Genomic DNA, 5,960 nt, shown 5'->3' with positions numbered 1-5,960 from the left:
GCCATGCTATGTTTCTACACTTTATTTATATATACCTGCAAATACAGGGTTTGTATGTCTTATTTAGTTGATTTATACTTGCAGTGCTATTTCCCCTCAGTGCTGAGTTTACATGTGATCTATACATGCAAAGCTGGATTTGTGTGTTATTCTGTGTGTTGATCTGTATCTGCTATGCTATGTTTCCATAAATTATTTATGTATACCTGCAAATATAGGGTTTGTGTGTGTTCTTCTGTTGGTCTATACATGTAAGTGCTGTTTACATGTGTTGTTTATTTGATCTATACCTGAACTACAGGGTGTAAGTAAAAAAGAGATGTGGCTTAGTGAATGAGGGGACAAAGGGACTCTGGGGATCATTATGGGGGAAAGGGCCTCTCAATGTCACGGTGCAGTCAGAAGGAGGGAAGACTGCACTGACTCTCACAGTCAACCCCTGATCTGCAGTCAGCGTGGCAAATATTTTTTTTTGGTGTGGGAGCGGAGGGAGTGATTGCATGCTAGGGAGCGTGGAGGGGGGCCCAAGAAAATGCTTGCCTAGGGTCCTATTTTTCAATATTTAAAAAAATGTTTTTGTTACAAAGAATAGCTGTTTTTTTCCTGATATTTACTGTATTAAACTTACATTATTTTTACCAGTGTTTCAAGTTATATATTATTGTACTTGTTTGCTAAAAAAGATGGGGAGAAAGTGGGGTAGGGGATAGTGAGGAAAGAAGTATCTGATGGGGAGAAAGAAGGGAGTATCTGATGGGGAAAAATGCTATCCCCCCAGATTTTTAAGTTTTCCTACGCCCATGGTCACATCATTCCTTCCCAAGAAGTGTCTTACCTTGTGTCCCCTCAACCTCGAATAGATTTTAACCCCTTGATGACAATTGCCGGTCCGGGCACGTAACGGAAAAACATGTCGTTAACGACAAATGACGTGCCAGGACCGTCATTTGTTAAAACGGGTAAAAAAATCGATCCGTGATCGATTTTTTTACCCAAACGGCGTTGCTGTAATGCCTCGACCTCAAGGCATTCAGCAACGCCATGATCGGAATCAGGGGCCACTTCAGCACAGCCACTTCGAGCCCGCCCCCGAGCCTGAGATCACTCCCACGGAGTGATCCTGTAGGCTGAAAATGCGGTTGCAGGAAAACCAGCAATCATGTTTTCAGCTGCCACAGGGGGAAGGGGATTGTGTGACACAACACCCCCCTGCTGCCTGATCGCTCCATGAGAGCGACAGTGCAGCGTTAACCCCTTCAATGCCACGATCGGGGTTAATTCCCGTTTTGCAAGAGGCTCTGCTGCTGGTGGTCTGCCAGGCAGACCAGCAACAGCAAAAATGAGCCCCCACAAGCCGTTTGATGACTCCTGTAGGCATGGAAGCCTACAGCAGTCATCAAAGAGACTCCCCCTGCGATGGTTGGCCTATAGACCAGCAATTGCTTCAAGTTGAAAAATTTTTTTACAAATGTTTTAAAAAAGGCAAAAAAAAATTAAAATATATATATAAAAAATATATATTTTTGTGAGCAAGTCCTAAAATTAGCACATTAGCTTAAAACAATTCTCGCATGGAAAGAGTTAAAATACTGGCATATTAAATGCCCATGGGGTGTCTACTTTTAAAAAATGTATGATTTGATGGGGTAAATTGAATTGGCCAGATTCAACAATGTCCCAATTAACACGGGGGGGAAGGATGGCTACACATCTAATTTCCAATTAAAAAAATGCACACGTACCAAATGTGGCCTTTTAGTTCCCCCCAAAAATGACAAACCCATGCATGTGGGGTATCACTGTACTCAGGAGATGTTGCTGAACACATATTGGGGTGTCGTGTGACAGCGGCATATACCAGGAGCTGTAAATTCATACATAAAGTAGGTGTGTGGGGGAAAAATACACACACAAAAATACTACTGCAAACTTTGAAAAAATTCTGGTGGTAAAATGTGTGCATGCATAGAGTTAAAATACCAGCATTTAAAATATCCTGGGGTGTCTAGTTTTCAAAAATATATGGTTTTGTTGGGCTCACTGAAATGGCCCGGCTCAAAGGTGTACCAAATAGGGCATGGGCAGTGGATCCCCAAATGCCAAAGTTCAACATTGAAAATGCTCATGCCCCAAATGTGGCCCTTTTGCCCCCAAACAGCCAGGCAAAATCATTCATGTGAGGTATCGCTGTACTCAGGAGATGTTGCTAAACACATATTGGGGTGTTTTATGATAGTGACATATACCAGAACCTGTTTATTCATACCTAAAGTAAAATGTGTGTGAAAAAACAAATGCAAAAAAAATTACTACCATAAAGTTTGACAAAAGCTGATTGTAGAATTAGTGCTTGGAAAGGGTTAAAATACTAGCATTTGGAATACCCTGGGCTGTCTAGTTTTCAAAAATATATGACTTGATGGGGTAAATTGTATTGTATTGTAAATGGCTTTGAAATAGCAAAACGCTACCTGTACTTTTTGCCCCATAATGTGTAGAAAAAAGCAAAAAAACATAAAAACATTGGGTATTTCTAAACTCAGGACAAATAGTAGAATCTATTTAGCAGGTTTTTTCATAACCTTTTATAGATGAGTAAAAGATTTTTCAACTAAAAGTTAGAAACAGTCATTTTTTTCTAAATTTTTCACCATATTTTATACTTTTTTTAATAGTAAATAATATGATACAATCAAAACAATGTCATCTAAAGAAAGCCCTTCTTGTCCTGAAAAAAACAATATCTAATGTGTGTGGGTTCAGTAAACGGGAAAGAAGAAAATTACTGCTAAACACGAGCAGCGCAGAAATGTTAAAACGGCCATTGTCACGAAGGGTACAAAAAGTAAAATCAGCCTTTGTCACGAAGGGGTTAAACACGCATGATGTTGTCTCATTCTGTATCAGTGTCTTATGTTTTGCTTTTATAATTATTAATATTAATTTTGTATTTGTTGTGTCTATAAATAAACTGGAAACCCTTGATATAACTTTCTTTCTGAGTGAAAATCTAGTATGATTATATATTATAGATCATAATTTTTCAGATTGCTATGTCACACATTAAATAACATCATTTAGCCCACACAACCGTAAAAATAATTCAACAAGCAATATACAATTTGTATAAAATACTATTGGGAGGACAAAATAGAAAACACATGTTTATTCATGTAGAAAAAACAAGATATCTGCTACTGCTAAATAATAACAATTTACAGTTTGGATTTTGTGAATAAAATCTGATTTAGGCTTTATGACATTGGAGAACTTTGTAATTAATGACAATGCAATGTACATATTTCTGGAAAATACACAATCATTTGTGTTTAACATAAAATGAATATTGAGACTAAGCACTAGAAAATAGTAAACCTGTAGATTCATGAAGGTTAGGATCTTGGGATTTTTATGTTTCCAAGGGTAAATCCTGGAGTAGACAGGTTATCCTATGCCCTAAAGGTAATTTGGGACTGGGAAGGGTAAGTAAGGTAAGGGTTCCAGAACTCAAGTAATTACCCATGCTTTTTCATACATCACTTTTTCAGTTTCTTCCTCTCCAAGAGCTAACAGATCTTTGTTGGAACTTGTGAGGTGTAAATGTCCGTCATCTCCCCGGCAGCTCAAACAAGGGTGGCAAACTTTTCAGGGGTGTGTGGAAGGTCCTGTTAACCCTTTTGATACAATGTATTTCTAAGTTCATATATACTAGACGGAATCTTAAAGCTTGGCATTCTCATAGTTTTTACAACACTTACGTATTGCACTTATGTACAAAACCTAACTTTTTTACTCAAACATTAACTCTGTATGTGCCAGTATGAATAAGCTGAAACCGCAATAAATGCTATGTCCTTTCAGAAGTGAAAGATATATTTCACACGCACTGATTTGCCTCCTCTTTGTGTATTAAATACCAACGGCCAAGGTTAGTATTTTCCTTTCCAACTTCTGATAACAAATATATCTCTTACTCAATAACCAATTTTAGCCTCAAATCTAAACCTCAAAAGAATCCACTATTTTAGTTGATTGTAATGTACTGCGATGCTAAACCAGAATTCTCACTTGTGTCGGACATAGCTAAGATGGTCAGAGGGCACTTCGGAGATGATGTTCATGAAAAAATGGGTTAATTCACTAAAGAGCTAGTTGGTAGGGGAGTTGGCAAGAGAGTTGTGGTTTCAACTCCATAACTTCACTATACATTATGGAGAGCCAAAAGCTTGCCTGGCCATGTATAATGTATAGTTAAATCTCTCTTTACATGTTGGATTATGCATTATACAGGGCCAATTAGCCCTTCATGCTGGATAAACTTGTTAGTGTTGGCTGTTTATAATGAATAGTGAAGTGGAAGAGGTAAAAACAACAACTCTCCTGCAAACTCTCCTACCAACTCACTCTTGGTAAATAAACTCCAAAGTCGTATGTTCTATGAAAGTCCCACATCAGTTTTAATGGGGCAGTGTTAGATGCCGGGTGAAACAAATTGCGCATTTCTAAATCATAGCTCGCAGGCACATTTTGTGTGCAAGTATGTCTATCTTGCGAGGGGGCAAAATTGGCAGGTATACAGGAACTAACCATTATGAGTGCCTACTGTATGGACGTTGGGAAACAGCACATTCATAGCTGCGAATATGTAAAGATAAAAATAGTATTATAAAAATAATATTTGGCTTTATGGAAGGGTATACTTTGTTCAAACTGTGTTACACAAAAAACAAGAACAAAATGATTAACAGATACATCTTGTATCTATTTATTATTTCACAATGTGGATAACAGACACTTCTGTTATAAATTCAAGTCTTTACTTTTTATTCTTGAAAAATTATTTTAAAAAATAACATTGCTCTAGCATATGAGTCATATAACAGTCGTCAATATTCTCCTGACTTTTAGAATTAAAAGGGAGCGTTTATTTTAACATAAACATATACCTATTAAATATTCTTGCTATAACAACAGCAATGCGTGTTTTCTTATATGTTCAAAGAAATGACTTACCTGTAATATGGGTAGAATAGGCTATTTTACATTATGGAATTCTTAAAAGTGGAGGAAGACCCCCTTATTAGACTCAAGCTTCCGCCTTCATTTGCAGTTGAGGTCACAATTACATTTTTAGACAATCTCATGTTGCCTTGCGAATGCCAAATAATTATAGCAATTCTGGATATATTGTGAATTTTTGTCTTAAGGGTATTTTTTTGTGTTCTAGCTATAGCGTTGGATAAAAAGGAAAAATGGGCAGACTATGACAGATCAGCATTAATTATTTTTCTTTTGAAATAATGAATTCGTTATTGACTAATTGTATATCTCTAAGTAAGACGTTGAAAATCGAGTTTTATAAAATTTCCAGGATATCATTTTCAATCCTCTGTTCAATGCAGTAAAACAATCAGTAATAAAAAAAAAAACAACTGCATGATCCTTGTTGATTACTAGGTTGTTATGGAGATAATGTTAAATGCATTAGATATTTATGTTGCTTATCAAATGATTAACCACCTTTCAGGTGTGAAACCCATAAGTAGTTGGAGCTTCTTGTAACTACAACTACTAACACAAATAATGCTGCTTGATATAACTGCAGCAGAGATATTGTTATATTGGTTCTTCTACAGTTCACACAAGCATCTTATCCAGGTGGCCAGTGGATGGTAAACACAAGGAGCCTCCAAACATAACAATATTATTTTTGATGCACATGTAAACCCCCCCCCAGAATAATACTGTTCCATTAAAAAATATTTTGTTTTAACCTGCATTCATCATTCACATGTTCACACTTACACTGTATCACAGAAATATAATTTCTGCTGTAATGATAACAGTTTGTAAACATCACTGAGTAAGAGTAAAACCATAATGTTTGTATCATAGTTTGTGAGCATATGTAGAAAATTCAATCATGATGCCATTCCTTGGTTGTTACTTTTTTACTCAAT

This window comes from Sceloporus occidentalis, unplaced genomic scaffold (assembly GCF_023333645.1).
Source record: "Sceloporus occidentalis isolate IW3139 unplaced genomic scaffold, rSceOcc1.0.p SCAF_107, whole genome shotgun sequence".
Classification (NCBI taxonomy): Eukaryota; Metazoa; Chordata; class Lepidosauria; order Squamata; family Phrynosomatidae; genus Sceloporus; species Sceloporus occidentalis.
The sequence above is the reverse complement of the archived record's forward strand: the minus strand, read 5'-3'. Positions refer to the sequence as shown.